The sequence below is a fragment of the Amblyomma americanum genome, chromosome 1 (genome assembly GCF_052857255.1).
Source record: "Amblyomma americanum isolate KBUSLIRL-KWMA chromosome 1, ASM5285725v1, whole genome shotgun sequence".
Lineage (NCBI taxonomy): Eukaryota > Metazoa > Arthropoda > Arachnida > Ixodida > Ixodidae > Amblyomma > Amblyomma americanum.
In genome coordinates this window covers 324,768,006-324,786,143 of record NC_135497.1, presented here as the reverse complement: position 1 = coordinate 324,786,143, position 18,138 = coordinate 324,768,006, and positions in this window count along the sequence as shown.

The window sequence follows — 18,138 nt, the reverse complement described above, 5'->3', positions numbered from 1 at the left end:
ACGCTGCCGTTGCAGCGAATACAACGGGTGTTTAAAATTATTCAGTACACATTTTGTCGTGCAATAGCCGTGAAATATACTTTTCTGCAGTTTCAGTGGTTTAATTTTACTCTAAGGCGGGCATTTTTTACATGGCAGACTGTAATGAAAAGTCAGTTAATTAACTGAAATTAGCTTATTAACGTTTTTATGTTCAGCTTTATGTCTCAAATTTATATCGCTAAATTAAAGAGCGTCAAAATCGAAGGCGGTCACGGTGATTCAGATTTCATAATCGGAATCGTGGTGCGTGATACGGTTTTTAAAATAAAAAAGAAACGCTTTTGAAAGCTCTTCAAGATGGCTTTACCACGATGCACAGTAATAAAATGGGCGTCCCCTGAATCAAATACAGATGCAGTTTTCCTATTTTAAGACGTAGATTATGTTGGCGTGATTTCCGTGACGATACCACGCCCAGCGAGCGACGCCATTGATCATTACATAACGCGGGAACGCCTACTTAACGAGCTGTCATACCGCGTATTTCCTACGCTCTATACCTAGAAGCCCAATGCTGATTCAGAAATTTTATAAAATAGGTTCGCCTTCGATATTGAAAGCCTTCGAATTATCATAACGCACCGTTATGTCGGTGCGGTAAAGCATTTGTTCTAGGACAACAGAGCAATTAGTTTAGCTTTGTAGACATTTGCGAAAAAAGGTTAGATCACGTATTTCACTACTGTAGAGCAAATCAAGTCAAGCAATCATATCAGCACATAGCTTCGTGAGAATCCCACCGCTGTTGATGCGCCTTCTTTACCGACACATAGGAGGCACGACCCAGTTCAACCCTTAGGACGATGGACAGAAGTCGTACTTTGATAGATTTGACAGTTCCATATGTACATAAATCAAATGCCCGATTTCAAACACTTTGAGATGTTCTTGTATTATCGGAAAGGTTGGTAAGGCTATCGCGAAAATTCTGGTTCCGCACAGGACCGCTGGCAAAAATTTGAGATGACACATAACTTCCGCCTTATGGGTGTGACGCCATAGCGTTAATAGGTTTATGCCCATACATGCAGGAATGGTCATTCCCTACTTTGCATTCCCTACATTGCATTCATAGATCCCTGGGAGTCCTCATACCACTCCTGGCGCAGTGGTGCTGCGGTTAAGCGATGTACCATTGCCCTCAAGTGACAGGTGCTGCCACCGGTGAGGCTTGTGCGACCCATTTTTTGCTATTCCCGAGCAACCTCTCACGAGCGATAAGTATTAGCTGCCGCCTGCACACGGTGGTCAGTCTGCTCACAATCCGTAGGGCAGGTTGTGATAGCGCCACAAGGTCACGTGACCTAGGCTGCCCACCTAGGCTGCTTCTCCGGGGATTTTTCGCTCACAACGCCGACGACACCGAAGCCGACGCTGACGACGACGACGCCGGATTTTCTGCAGAACGGAAGCATTAACGCTGTCGAGTTTAAACTGCCAGTGCAATACCCATGATTCAGGGACATCGTGAGGTCGCGCCACCTGGCGACAGTCAGGAGGGTTGTCGTTAAGCAGGCTACTTCTGACAACACTCTAGTAATACGGCAAAGCTAGATTTTGTAGGTAGTGCGGCAAAACCAACTTCGCGAATACGACTTTCTTGAAAATTTTGAATGGCGCAAAGGAACAAACACGAGAAGGAACAAACACGGAAACAAACGCATAAAACGCAGGAATGGATCAAATAGCCCAACAGCAAGTACTTCGACAGCTTTCTTGTCTTAAGTATGCTTTTTTATGCCTTTGTTTTGTGTACTGCAACGAAGCTCCTCGCCTGTCAGTGACGGCAAAAACAGACTTGTACCCTGACATGTTTTGTGACATGGAATGTTTTAAGCCCTTATTCAAGGCAAATCCACACGAGCATCATAATTTCACTGGGGACATCATCATCGTAGCTCATGCAAAGACGAAATTTGGAAAAGAATTTATCGAAGCGTACGATATTAGCGCAGCCGGAAAAGAAAATTGTGTGATCACTGAATCCGCTGATCGTCTGCACAGTGAATTAGAATGGCTGAGGACATCTTAGCGAACACAGGAGAAAGCTTCATTTTTGGTTTTTTGGTTTGTGGTGTTTTTGATTCGTCTTGCAACCATAAATCACGCTATCAGATCTACGGTTCTGCATAAAATCGAGCTCTTTTCCGAGCAACGAAATCAGTTGGTAGTTCGCGCTACGCCTGACTAATTGTTCATGTGTGTGTTTTCGTGTCGTGGTAACTACCCCAGCGTGGTCCCCTGCACAATAAACAACCAGCTAGTTCCCATTGTGGCCTCTTAACCCGGGCCAGCAAGGTTGCGTAGGATACCGAATTCCAAATTGTGTCAGAGGTATAAACGCCTCCCGTACTGTTTTCAATGTACACGAGGTGGTTGTTGTCGAGCCCATTCCCCTAAACCCACAATAGGTGAACACCAATGTTATAACCCTTTCGAATGATTTTGCTTCGGAATTTGTGCATAAGGAAATCATGAAATCCCTTCGAGCACATTTCGGAGTGCTCCGTCCACTCTGGGAGACAGCTTTTTGAACAATAGGTCCATAATTACTTGGAGAGCTTAGCGGTTCTTCACGTTTTAAAAACGGGAAAATAATAGCCCGTGTCCATGCATTAGGCATCTTACCCGTCGCCCATATTCTGCTGAAAAATTTTAAGCCAATGCATAGTCTACCGAGAGGAGTGCATTGCGTAATAGATTTATCAGGGCAGAGGTTTCCCTGCAGAAATTAGAGTAAATATTTCTTAAAGGCGAGGGAGCCATAGCGCTCCCTAAATGCAGAGGCCTTCTTCCTTAAGTAAACATAGTGAGGCTGATGTTGATGATGATGATGAACCACTTTTCCCTACCGCCGGCTTTCAGTTCGCAGGTATACTTTGCACGTGTTTCAGAAATATTCATTCGAGCGTGCTGGTATAACAACCGCAGTTATAACGAACGTTCGCTTATTACGAACTAGGAAGGTGCTAGTGTCAAACTGTGCATTGGGGCAATGTCACAGTACCTCCGATACCACGATCAAGTGCGGCCTCAGTACTTGGTTACAGTGAACGGGGAGGACCTGGGCCCCCAGCTCACCCCCGCATTCAATAAATTCGCGCTTCTTCCTTGTGCGGGCACCGAACAGCGTCTCCAAATCGCTTTGACACCGCGCAGGAAATAACGTGAGGATCCAGAAAAGCAGGAGAAACGGCGACACTGAATCTGTAGATTACCGGCGGCCAAGCAGGCGCTGACAGGACAAATGGCCTACGGGGTAAATAAGTGCATGCGTTTGTGCCGTCTCGGAAAATTGTCTAATATAAAAGGAGGGGTGCGCTGAGTACTAGATAGAGGCAGCACTAAAGTGGAAGCTATTGCGCTGTGGTTAGGATGCTCTGCTACTTACCGGAGGACCCGGGCTTAATCCAGGCTGCGTGGGCCGTGTTTCAATGAAGACAAAATAGAAAATGCGCCCGTGTGCTCTGTACTTTGACCGCACGTTAACGAACCCCAAGTTAACGAACGTTAACGAACGTTAACGAACCCCAATTAATCCAAAGCTCTCCCCCCTCCTCCTCGGCGTCTCCTTACCCGATGTGCCGATTTCGGACGCTAAACCACACACACACACGCACGCACACACACACACACACACACACACACACACACGCACGCACACACACACACACACACACACACACACACACACACACACACACACACACACACACACACACACACACACACACACACACACACACACACACACACACATGCACACGCACGCACAGACATCCGTGATCGCGGGCACGCACACGAAGCAATCTCATGAGCGCATGCACGCATACACATGCACGCAGCACACACAGGTGCACACATGAACGCCCATGTATGCGCTGGTAACCACGCGCACACGCACAGACACACACAACGGTGGGCAGCGTTTCGAAAACGTGCCATAAGTTTTCTAGAGAGTCGTTAATCATCAACTGGCTCCGGTGTGTACTTCACCTCAACTGAATTCTCAAGGATCCTTCGCCGCATAAATGTTGTGATAAACTGATCTTTTCTCCTAAAGGAACGCGTTGTTATTGTCAGTACGTCACGTGAAACGAGAATGCAATATGCTTTCTCAGATTTTGTTGCAACTGAGCGAGTGCAATGCCATGATTCGTTAGAAAATATTTTTTTAAAAAGTCACCCCACTGAAAGGCAGAACCGTCCTGAGCACGCGTTCGAAAAGTGGTGCAAGATGCCTATGTCCCAGATTCCTGGGCATGAGCAAAACCTTTCTCAGGGGACCACTTCCGACAGGAGCGTTCCCAACTTCCCGCGTATTGCTAATTCCTTCGCAAGACGCAGTATACAGGGGAAAGCTTTAATGTTTTTTTGTGTGTGTGCAGAATATGAAAAAATAGATCATATCTTAGCTACTTTCCTGAAACTTCTGAGAGACGCGGGTTTAAATAATAATAATAATAATAATAATAATAATAATAATAATAATAATAATAATAATAATAATAATAATAATAATAATAATAATAATAATAATAGGTTTTTCTTAGGAAAGGAAATGGCGCAGTATATGTCTCATATATCGTTGGACACCTGAACCGCGCCCTAAGGGAAGGGATAAAGGAGGGAGTGAAATAAGAAAGGAAGAAGAGGGGCCGTAGTGGAGGGCTCCGGAATAATTTCGACCACCTGGGGATCTTTAACGTGCACTGACATAAACCCTCGCTCAGGGTTTAAAAAGTGGCATAACAAAAAATAGAGTGTTTCACCAAGGATATGCTGTTCAATTTTTGAAAATAGGCTCTTTTAGTCGGGTGAGCGCTTTTCTCGGCATAGCACTGCCAGAGATGTAGCGCATTAAAATATATCTATGACGTGCTAAATAGTAATGTGGTTAACTGTACTGAATAGTTAACATTGAAAACTATCTCTGATAGTTTTCTTTTATTTGTTGACAGGCGTGTAGCGTACCGTAAGTAATATCCAAGACAGCTTTCAGATTTTCGAAAACGAAGTCACTCCCGGAGCTGTGGTTCTTGCTGGTGCTTGGCTTCGAGCTCAACTGTGGTGTCCTGGTGGTGCCCACGTGGTCATCTCTGGTGAGGCCGTTCTGTGTGGGGGATTTGGCCAGGTCTCAGGTTAGGTCTGTAGGCCAGGTTAATGTGCATTTGAGGGTGCGTTTGGCTCAGGTATGTCGCTGACCTCCCCGGGTGGAGGGACGGCAACCTGGTTTGCCAGCTTGCCCACCCAAAGCTTGCCGCTAGAAAATTTTCGTAAAAATGGAATTGACATCATCCCTGTGGCTCTCGTGCCGATCGGTGAGGGAACGATCAAGATGAAAAGCCCCAAGGTCCTTCAGCAGGAGCTAAGATCTCTCACTACCCACTACCTCCAGATCTCTGAGGTGCGACCGTTCGGCCGGAGAGGCATTGTTTGCAGGTCCGCTGACATTGACTGTGTCACAGACCTGCTCCAGTGCAAAATTTTTCAGTCCTTAGCGGTTAAAGCCTTCATCCCGGAACAGCTCGCATGTTCCAAAGGTATTGTTCGTGGCGTGGACCCAGCATCTTCCCCGCAGGATATACTGAAGGAGTTTCAGGATGCAGGTGTGGGGGTTCTTTCTGTCTACCGGTGCAGCAGAGAATTCAATGGTGTGCGTGTTGCGACAGAGTCAGTTATCACTACGTTTGCTGGTTCCTCCTGTCCTTCTGAACTCAAGGTTTGGTCGATAGTGTATCGTGTGGACCCTCTGCAGCCCCGTCCTCTTCAGTGCAACAACTGTTGGCGTTTCGGTCACAGTGGTAAAGCGTGTAAGTCGGCGACCCGCTGCCGGGTTTGTGGAGAAGGGCATTCAGATGACAGCTGCGCCTCTGATCAGCCCCAGTGTTGCCTATGCAAGGGCAACCACTCAGCTGATGATGTCAACTGCTCGAAACGAGCCGACGAACAAAGCCTGCTCGATATCATTCAAGCGAAACGATGTTCGAGAGCAGATGCTTATGCACTTCTGGATCGGAGGGATAATACATATGCCAGCCGTGCGCGAAGCTCTGTTGCTGATATACCGTCAAGTTTGACTACTTCAATAGTGTCCTCAGTAGAACAGGCTCTTTCTGTGGTGGTCGAGCGAATGCTGGGCAGTTTCACCGAGGCTCTATCTCAACTTGTTGCTGGCCAATCTCTGCCTACTGAATCACATGTTTCGGCGGCTACGCCGGCATCACTCCCGAGTGCTGCTAGTAAGAGTCATTCCATGTCGCCTCCTACCGTGCCCCAAGTACCGCCTGCCAACAGCGCTCCTGACAGTGTCGCTCACGTAGATCCTTGTAGCATGGACGTTGAAATGCTCACCACTTCCCAGAAGCGTCGAGCTTCTTCCTCACCCTCGAAGTCAGCTGTTCCGCAAGTCAAAGCAAAGAAAGGACCCCCCAAATTAATTCCCCAGACTGATGTGCTGAAGGAGGCTGTTGATGCCTCTTTAACCAGTCGATAATCATGGCGGGTCTAAAAGTTATGCAGTGGAATTGTCGCTCCGTACTTTCTTCTTTACCGGATCTTGAATTACTTCTTCATAAACATAATCCAGATATTGTGATTTTACAAGAAACGTGGCTCTCTCCACTTAAATCATTCACATTTAAAAAATTTCGTGTTTTCAGGGTAGATCGCGTTAATGGCAGGGGTGGTGGGTTAATAACTATGATCTCTACGAAAATATGTCACCGGGCATCAATCTCGCAGACAGTTATGCGCCCTGACTGTGAGTTGTTGGCGGTTGAAATCTCCCTTCCACAGTGCGCCAAAGTCACTATTGCTAACGTCTACTTCCCAATCGGTGTTCACAGGACAGACTGTTTGGACACCTTACTGAGCGGCGCAAACAGCACAGTCATCGCAGGAGATTTTAATTCGCACCACAGTGCCTGGGATAGTCGCTCTGACTCCTGCGGCCAGCTTCTGTGGTCCTGGATGTCAATGAATGCAGTGCGCTGCTGTAATTCCGGAGCAGTAACCTTTATGCGTGGAGGATCCCGTTCGATCATAGATTTAACATTAGCATCTCGTGGGGTTGGCGTATCTGCATGGTCAACTGAAGAATCAGGTACATCTAGTGACCACTTTCCAATAACCTTTTCTATTATATCCTCGCCTATCAGAAAAGGTGCTGCAACCATAAAATTTCTAAACCACATTATGTACAAAAAATTGATATCTGCCTCACTCCCCTCCATAGTTAGCTCAGGTCGAGCACAAAGAGCTCAGCGGACAATTACCTTTCTGCAAGATGCTGCTGAGAGTTCTGTATTCTCGGTGTGCACTACTGCTCCTGCCAGACAGCCGTCTCCTTGGTGGACGGAGGAGTGTGAGAAAGCTTATCGTCGTAGAAAAGCAGCCTGGAAAAGCCTTTCCTATAATCAGAGCCCAGCTAATTGGATAAATTATAAGTTCTTCTCTGCATGTTTCAAAAGAACTGTTCAAAAGGCAAAGGAGGATTATAATCAAAATTTAAACACGTATCTCTCAAAACCCCAGAATAAGAAGGCTCTCTATAGATTCATGGCGCAGAATAACAGCTCTCCGGCCTCCAATCGCATAAGGTCAATGGTAATGTCTCCGCAGGAGGCTAAGCAAAACCTTGAACGCATCGCGCAGGGGCTGGCCTTACGTTTCCAGGTACAGAAAGCAGAACCTTTGCACACTCTCACCCCCAGCTCGGACTATCCTGAGGTCGACGTGTCGGAGCTCCTGCAAATTGTTTCCTCGATGCACTCTGCTGCTCCGGGATCTGACGGGATTACTGTGGGCATGTTAAAGATTTTAGCGCACGACTTTCCAACTCACCTTCTAGATATTGTAAATGCGTCATTGGAAACCTCTTGGATTCCTCACAGTTGGAAAATTGCGAAAATAATTTTACTTTTAAAAAATGCAGACAATGGATTTCAATTAGACAATATTCGGCCGATTGCTTTAACCTCAAATTTAGTAAAGCTAATAGAAAGAGTAGTACACAGTCGCCTCACAAAGCATGTTCATCATATTAACGGCCTCAGCCCCGCACAGATTGGCTTTCGTCGCGGTTGTTCCATATGGTCCGCGCATGTGGATCTCGAGAGCCGAATACGACTCTCAATGCGCCAGAGAGAAGTTTCGGCCTTGGTGACGCTTGACGTTGCGAAGGGCTATGACAGCGTGGAGCACACAGTCCTCATTAACAAGCTTGCTCAACTACAACCACCGCATTACCTCTACGCCTGGATTTGTGAATTTCTAAAAGATAGATTTTTCTTCTGTACAGACGGCTCTTTTTGTTCTAATACCTATGGTCAATCAAGAGGTGTGCCGCAAGGCTCTGTTCTTTCTCCGCTGCTTTTCAACATATTAGTTCGGGACATCCCCATTCATCCTAACGTTACAGTTTATGTATACGCAGATGATATAGCTTTTTTCGCATCAGCAAATGATATTCATGTGCTCTACGGGTATTTGCAGGCATATCTGAATGCTCTTGAAGTCTGGTTGGACCAAATCAATTTATCACTTAATGTCAGCAAATGCGGCGTGCTGGTATTTCCACCCGACGCTCCAATGTACATCTCGCTAGCCTACCGCTCCACTCCAATTCCGCAGGTGGAGTCGGTTAAATACCTAGGTGTTACTTATGACCAAAATTTGGACTGGCGACACCATATTAAGAATAATGTTATTAAAGGGGAACGTGCACTGGGCCGTTTGACCCGAGTTGGCAATAAAAAGTTTGGCATGCGTCGTGACACGCTACTGCTGCTCTATAAGGCTTATATGAGACCGATTCTGGAATTTGGTTGCCCCTTGTTCTCTGGTAGCGCGAACTACAAGCTGCAGCCATTAGCCTTACTGGAAAGACGTGCCCTACGGCTATGCCTCGGGCTCCCAAAATCAGCTTCCAACGCTGTCCTTTATCTGGAAGCGCGTATCCCCAAACTCTATTCCCGCTTCCAACTTCTAACAGTGCGTACTTTCCTCAAGTCTTTTGACCCGGCCCCAGGCGTTAGTATTCCAATTTTTGTATCCCAACCACACCTTTTTTTGACTAATCACTGGCCACGTTATCAGCTTCCGCAAGTTAGGTTCACGCAGAATCTGTTAGCTCCGCTTCAGGTTGATCTGATCTCCTTGCAACGAGTTGCTGACACGCAGGCTGATCCCGTCTTCTATTACGACTTTATTTTCCCGTCCCATGCGAAGCATATGCCCGCACATACCCTAAATGGTCTTCTTTCTGAACACCTACAGAATTTTCCACATCATACTGTTCTCTCCACTGATGCCTCCGGCAGCTGTGAGAAGGCGGCGATTGGCATATATTCGCAGGATCTAGATTGGAGCTACTCCGTTCGTATCCCTGATTATACTCCTATATTCTTCCCAGAGTTTTTGGCCATTGGTTTGGCTCTTCTCAAAATCCCCAGACATGTCGCACGGGTTCTTATTCTCACAGACTGCCTTTCAGTTATTGTCTCTCTCCAAAATTCGGAAAAATCTTTCTTGACTCGTTCACTTAGGTTTTTTGTTCCGAGCACAGTGCGCGAGATCCGTTTGGTCTGGGTACCTGGGCATTCAGGCGTCTATTTTAACGAGGTGGCTGATTTATTGGCAAGGTCAGCTCTCAGCGCACCTGTAATATATCCCGTCCCTCACCTCATTCTGTTAGCAGCTTCACGTTTCCAGCGGTTCCAACATATTTCAGCCACTTTGAGTGATCCGTTGCTGAATACCGTGGACTTTCAACACCTAAAGTACCCATGGAATATCCGGTGGTGTAAGTCAAGGCTTTGTGAAGTGTCCATGACGCTCCTGCGATGTAGAATCCCTCACTTAAACTTGTACTTATGCAGGTGCGGGTTCGCTGCGACAAACCTTTGTGTATCATGTGGGCAAGTTGAATCAATCGATCATTTTCTCCTCTCTTGCCGGCGGTTCGCGGTTCAGAGAAAGCAATATCTGGAGGTTCCTCTTTCGAGACTAGGACTGCCTCTGTCTCTTACAGTTCTTCTATCGTTCGGTGCGAGTGCCAAGGGATTCCCGTTAAGCAGTGTATGCGGCTACCTTCACGATTACATAAGTGCAACTAATCGATTATCTTGTTAGCTATACACAAAATTCTTTCGCATGTCCAAAAAAGGCTAGATTGATTCTATTCCGGATGACTCATACCTCTTGAATTCATTTTATTTTTCCCAATTTTTTTTATCTTGATTCAGTCTTCTGACGTTTCCTTTCCCGCGCAAATGCTTCATTGGCATTCTACCCTATACCTTGGCCAATCCCCCCACGTGGGTATGTGCCATATTACTTGAGGAGAAGAAGAAGAAGAAGAAGAAGAAGAAGAAGAAGAAGAAGCTTTCTTCCCCGCGCAAATGCTTCATTGGCATTCTACTCTATACCTTGGCCAATCCCCCCCCCCCCCCCCCCCACGTGGGTATGTGCCATATTACTTGAGGAGAAGAAGAAGAAGAAGAAGCTGTGGCCGAACAAATTTTGCCTAAATCGCGTCAAAATACGTGCGCGTTCTAAATGTTTGCAGATAAAGCAACCTTTCGAGTGCACGCAACTCTTCAATATAGGTGTCTTCGTCTTACCCCACCCCAAACTAAACATTTAGCGTTTCAAACGTTTATTAGACCTGTACTACAATATGCTAACACAGCTTTCTTTCCTCAGTCTGTAACTACTATTTCCCGACTTGAAAGAATGCAGCGTAAAACAATGAGGTTTATTCCCAACAGGTATAAGCAAACAGGCTCACCAAGAGAAACAGCTGTAATCTGGCCTCGAAACACTATCAACAAGGGTAATTCCCGCGCGACTAAGACTCCTCTATCAGCTTCTTAATAACTTATTTAAGCTCGACTCATCAATGTGCGTTTCACTGTCAAGTAAAGAGCACTAAGGAATCCGTATAATGAACTGCATATCTCGAACCAAAAAACCTTAATTTCAACCCAACGTTTCGAAGCTGTTGGATGTGCCAGGATTCGAGAAGGAGCCTTTTGTGGTAATTTGATTTGGTTCCGAGGATGCTGGTATCGTCGAAGTTGATTCTGGTCTGAGTCTTGGGAACCACCCCGAACAACATCAACCGCACAAAAGGAAACCTGCCCCCAGTGTATGCCCAGGGTCTTCGCTCTGCAACTAAACGAAAAAAAGTCACCATTGACCGCCTCCCCACAGTGCGAAAGCGACGTGACTCACAGCCTTGACCCCCCCCCCCCCCCTCCCGCATCCTCTCCTTCCTCCGCGCCTTTCGAATCACAGATGTCGTTCCTTTGACCCCCCTCCTCCCCTCCATACTTAAAGACGCTAGCTACTGCCCCCAGTCACCCCTGATGAAGGAGCCTAGCCGCATTCGAAACATGGGGCTTCAAATTAAAAGCTTTTTGGTTGGAGATGTGCAGTTTATGATAAGTCTTCAAACCCAACCAGACAGGCAAATCTGTTAAGTTTTCAATTAAGGAATCCTCACGCGTATACGCTAACCGAATATTCATATCGCAGTGACACTTGCAAACACTCTTACTTCCCGCTAGTAACGATATAGTGAACTACCTGGACGCATAAATTACTAACGTGATTCACTTTCAATCTTTTGTTCCGAACTTGAGGCTGCGTTTTAAACACAGGTGATGCGTTTAAAACCTTCTTTCTTCATTCTTGTCTCTTTCTTCAAGTAGACGGTGTATTGCGCCCATGTTTTCATTTTTGAACTTTTATGTGTCTTTTTGAATGTTACTTGTGCAAATATGTCAACTCCTTTTCAGTTTTCTGGGCTGTCTGAATTGCCTTCGTTATTGCTGTCTTTTGCAGAGTTGCTTTTAGAAATGCCGTCTTTAGCTAAATCTGATGCGTGCAATATCCCCCGCTGAGGTCTCAATCAGAGACTGACAATATTACAAATTAATAAATACATTAAGGAACCCCTTTTGGTCTACGCGACCCGAAAACTTAAAGACTCCTCTTTTGTTGAAGCGGACTTCATTCTGAAGGTGGATGTAGAACAGCATTCTAAAAACAGGAGCTAGCTTCGCGACAAGCCAGTGAGCTGAGTGCTGCACAAGAAAGGGCGAAAAATGTTAATGAAGTCGGCTGTGAGTCAAGTGGAAAACAGCATGTCTCAAGGTTGATAATGGACATCAGTGCAGAAGCGACAAAGCACCGCGAGTCTTATCGGTGCTTATATTCAAGTGCGGCAAACTGCTGAAGGTCATTTGGCGGATTGGTTAATAAAAGACAAATACGAAGTTCTCTAAACTAAGTGCATACGTGTGATGATTCGTAAGCATCGCAAGCTTATCGGGTTGTATTCTGCGACGCAGCAAGCGTGGCCACATTTCCGCTAACATTCAAGGAAAGTCCGTTCATTCTACCTTCGTGGAAAATTACAGCTTGGTACCCTAATCACGTGGATTATGCTATCAACGACGTAGTAAAGATCCTCGTGTTTGTCAATGCCTATTCAACGCGGGCTGAGTCCCATAAAAAGCGATCACGTTAAAAGCTCTGTTCGCAGCACAGGAAAGCAAGAGAAAAAAGCCCGTACATCGGAGACTGTCAAGAGCTCCTGCCAAAACCACGGTCATCCTTCTTTTTTCTTGTGCAATCTCCCCGCCGCCCTTCAACTAGTCTGAAGTTACCTGACCCTCTCCAGCAGGTCTACGGCCTCTCCATTGCTTCCAAGCCTTTCTTTACATCCTCTTTCGTTACCGGCACAATGCCAAACTCCTCCATTCCACTGCCTCCATCATTAGTGTCCTGATTATTTTGGCTACTGGACATATCTCCGAAGAATCCCCGGCTGCTTTAACTATCTTATGCATTGTAGGAATGGCGTTGCCCTCCATTCTCTTGGTGTGTGCATGTGATTTTTCCCTACACGTCTGGTTGATATCTGACCGCGTGTACGCTATATCTATTCACTGGAGCATGCTCGAGCTTTGCCAGTTGTGCCGGTTGTATTATATCATGGGGTTAGAGACTGCCATGCTACGACGTTTCTTAATCCTGACCGCGTTAAATTCTGGTTGTTTCTTTATTTTCTAAATAAAACGGGGGGGGGGGGGGGGGGCGCCTCCGTAGCACGCAGCAGCGGAACTGACAGCAAAGAGTCTGATGCGAATCCGAACGACCAAACTAGAGCTTCTGCAGCTCCCTTGGCAACAATTAGCGGCATGCAAACATACGGTACAGTAGCCTATTGACAATTTCTTGGTTCCATATAGAACGGCCCCAACTGCGTGACAGCCAGCGCAAAAATAGACAGGTACAGAGACAGAGAGGCGAGGTTAACCTGAAGGGTGTTCCATTTGGCTAGCCTACACTGCGATAAAGGCAACAGGATATCTAAAAGGAAAAGAGGAGGGGAAGGGATGAGAAACACTTATCTTGAAACTGCTGACCCGTATAGGATTGCCTCTTGAATAGGGATGCACTCTTGAAGCGGAAAGTGATTTGTCGTCAACAAAAGTGTTATCACGAACACAATAAAAAGATAGGCGGCCCTGCGAAACTCTGCGCCACCAAGGGTCAAAAAAGGGACAGGGAAAGCTCGACCGTTTGATAAATGGTCGGTTCCACTATGCACCAGCCTTTCCGAAAGGCTTTTCTGGTCACAGGTCAATGTGTGTGCGTGCGTGCCTGACTGCGTCCGTGTGTGCCTGTCTGTCCTTTCGGCATTTATGTTTCAGGGAAAGAAGCCGCAAGACTGAATTAAAAGCAACGCTTCACTCCAAGGTTTCTGCCGGCGGCCGGCGTTTGCAACAAAAATCATCAGTGACAACAGACGGGTTCGAACTGTAACCCGTCATGAGCGCCGGCTTCTCACAATTCACGGCCCCATTTCGCCACATTCTGTCCGTTCTTAACATCATCATATAAAGCACAGATCACACAGTGATTGGCTGCTGGTGGTTTGCCTTTTGCGTGCATGAGGAAAGCCCATCACGTATTGCACCCCCATCTGGCGGTACTCTGGATCAGCGCAGATATTTGTAAAGTGTGCTACTCGGCCCTGCTCTTATGGATCAATGTAAACGAGAGGGGAGGGAAAGGGCTTAGGTTGAAAGTATATGGCAGTGCTCCATCCTCTCGACTGTAGCAATCAAACTCATCGGATGGCGATGGTGTACTTTTACTTTCCGCACACGCCTCGTAGATATAAAGCTATAAATATTCTATCGTATATTTACCGAAATATCTACGCTAATTTCCTGATATCTTTATCAAATCTACCTGCTCCCTCTCCTCCAGATTGCATCAAATTCAATCACTTATTTCCACCGTGCCTAGGCTGCTTTTAAACTCGAAAGCAAAGTGTTCTTGTTAACTGGGCACTTGTGGACCTTACGCTGCATCTGTCGCCTCTCTGTCTCCTTGCATTCAACGACACCAAATATGATCCCTGTCATCAAATTTTGCCCTATAGCATTTCATTTTCAGGTATCCAGTCCTAGCCTCGAAAAAGAATGCGATTAATTGCTTTGCAAGCATACTTTTCTGGTAATTTAATTACGGTTTCTTTCCCCAGTGAATATTTTCTGAATATCGCGAAATTTTACTGCATTCTTGTACTTCCTCGTTTACGCATGTAATTACACTCGAGCGTAGAGTTCTGCTGGCGCAAGTAGTATCGAAACTGCAGCGGTGTATGAACAAAAATGCTGCCGGCGCCAATTATTTCTCCTTTGCGCAACTGATATGAGCGCCATCTAGTTCGTGCTGGCTGAACTGCAAATAGATCAATTTCTGCGCAATTGTTTGAGCGCCATCTAGTTTTTGCCGGTTGAACTGCAAGTAAATCTTGCTTTGTGAGATCACCGGTAGATGGCAAAGGGCTCGGCAATTTTATTGGTGGTGACTCAACTATGAAGAGGTGCAGAAGAACTGTAATGGAGCGTGTAAACGGTGATAAGCGAGAAGCAGTCGGGCCATTCCCAGGCAGGAGATTGGACGCAATACTGAGAGAGACAAAAAGCGAACTTTCTGAGAATGTTGCAGAGCGCAATTTGGTAGTAGTAGCGGCGGGGCTAAATGATGTCCTGAATGGTTAAGCCGGAAAAGTAGTGGAAAGATTCGCGGAGGGGGTTGACGATTTAAGGGCGATAGCACAGCAAGTCCAGATCGTGGTGTGCCCAGTGCCGGAGGTGCAGGAACGGAACGAAGAAATTGCAATTGCAAGGACGTTGTGACTATTAATTGGGAGATGAGGAAGTTAACGGGAGAGAGGCTTTGAACTGGCAGACATAAACAGGGAAGTGCATAGAGCAGGATTTGGCAAAGCATTTACACGAGATGGCATCCATTTTAATGGAAGGCTAGGAGCGGAGATCGGCTGGAGCCTGGCAGGGAGGGCAGTAGCTTTTTTATGGGTACCACTGCGGCTCGGGGCGTAGAGGTAGGTAGCAGCAAGGTAGAAAGTGCACCAATGGCGGCTGACCCCAACAAAAAGGCCACTATGAGGTCCAGGAAGAAAACTACACAAAGAAATTTAACACCAGGATGAGGTACATAAACATGCAAGACGGTAGAAAGAGAGCGAAGTGGTTGGAAATAGAACAGCAGTTAAATGACGAAGAAGTAGGTGCATACGCGCTATACGAGACACATCCCAGGGATCTAGAAGATCCACCGTTTTTTATGGCTATGTCTGGGAAGGGAGCAACAGAACAACAACGGAGAGGGAGGATGGATGAGTAGGTATGCTGATACATCAAGGAACAAATTGGCAAAGAATAAGGTCAACTTGCAAAGAACATGTCTGGGTATCAGGCACAATTGCCAGTAAAGCGCATGGCTGGGAGTAGTTAATTTAGGGGCAGGGAACGAATGCAGGCAAGAAAACAAGGATCTAGTTAAGTGTCTCAATGACGATATAAAGCAGTGTGAAGAGGGTGCCGATATTATTCTGCTGAATGACATGAATGGCCAGATCAAGGATCTGGATGGATACAAATATTGTAACGGGAAGTTAATGCTACACATCTATGAGCGACACAACATAGTTATTGTACATAGAGAAACTAAGTGTAAGGGACAAATCACTTGGGAATCCCGTAACAGGCAAACGACCATTGACCACTGCTTAATGTAACAAGCTCGCAATAATGGAAATAGAGGAAGAGGGGAAGTACAGCCTCGGAAGTGATCATAAGCGTATTAGTCTACAGTTGGGAGCCCTGCTCAAAGAGAAATACAGGGAAGTCAAAAAGAGTACGCAAAATTAAATGACGAACAAACGGCGCTAAAAGCGGCCGGCATAGAGGAAGCAATAGAGATACGTCTCTTGGAAAAGTGGGATTATAATCACTTTGAACTACTCACTACTACAAAAATAAAAGAAGTAAAAGGAGTAAACCGCTAGAGAGTAAAGAGGAAGCCACAAAGTTGGTAGAATAAGAAAATTAGGGAGGCAATCGAACAACGACGGTTGACATCACGGGGACATTGAGGAGCAAAGAAGGCAGAGTTATCTGAAGAGGAAATAGGCCAAAAATGGAATCTTATCGACAAAAGAAACAGCAAGTGGAGGTTCTCGTCCAGGCTCAAATAAAGCAGTCCTCTGATCGCTGGCTGGATGAAGTTCGCGATGCAATGAAAGGGGGGGGGGGGGGGGGGGGGGGGGGGGGGGCAAGGAAATTCTGGAAACATATAAGCTGGCTGGGCAAAGCGAATCACAGAATGCAGGAACAGATTCACGATGCAGAGGGAAAATGTTTTGAGGGAGCGGACGCTGTGAACTACATTGCATCAGTTAAAGCTGAGTCATTTAAGAAAGAGGATAGAGTAATCACCCCAAATGAGGGAGCAACACAGGAACGCACAATAGAAAACAGCTTAGAACTGAGGAATCTTAACTGGAAAAAGGCGGTAGCAAATATTCCAAAAAGTACGTCCGCAGGGATATACGAAATTCCAATCAAGCTAATCAATGAATTTGGCCCAAGAAGCAAGGAAACGCTGAAAAAAGCATTTGAGGCAGTCATAACAAATAAGCAAATTCCGCACAGCTGGAAACAGAGTAAAATGAATTTGATTCATAAAGAGAAAGGCGATAAGACGAACATAAAATCCTTCCGACCGATTAAGATAACATCAGTTATATACAGGCTGGCGATGCAGGACGTGAAATTAAAAATGCAGCCACGGGTAGAAAGTAATAGAATACCCGAAGAACTTCAGAACGGGTTCAGAAGGGGTAGGCGCTTAGATGATAGCCTGTTCGTGCTTACCCAGTGCATAAAAATAGCTAAGGCAGAAAACAGACCTCTGTATTTAACCTTCCTGGACATAAGCGGTGCATACGACAACGTGAACAGGGAACTCCTGTGTGACATATTAAATGATGAAGGTATCGGTCATGAGGTAATATTAAATGATGAAGGTATCGGTCATGAGGTAATTGATTTTCTACAGGAAATATATCGAGAAAATAAAGTTGAAATAACATGGGAAGGAATTAAAAGTACGACAACTGTCGAGGTACACAAAGCATTAAGGCAAGGTTGTCCTCTACCACCACTGCTGTTCATTCTTTCTATAATAAATATGGGAAGACGGCTACAAGGAAGCAGTCTAGGTTATAATCTGTCGTACAGATTAAGCGGAAAGGTCGTTGAGCAACGATTACCAGGCTTAATGCACGCGGACGTTATTGTACTCTTTAGCAGATAGCCAGAAATATTTGCATACTCTAATTAATTGCTGTGGAGACGAAGGAGACACTCTAGGTTTCAGTTTTAGAGTAACTATATCTGGTGTGATGATTTTCAACGCTATATCTGATCAGGTGTTTACAATACAAGGTCATGAACTTCCCCGAGTGTCAGAATAGAAATATCTTGGGGTATGGGTAAACGAAGGGCAGATGTACTTACCCGGAAAAGCACGAATAGTCTCTTATGGCACAAGGGCCAAGAGATGCTGGGATAATGAAACATAGATCATTATGGGGTTACAACAAATATGACGTACTGAGAGGTAATTGGAAAGAAATAATGGGGTCGGAGCTTACTTTCGGGATAGCGGTTCTGTGCTTAAGGGCAGAAGTTCAGTCGAGAT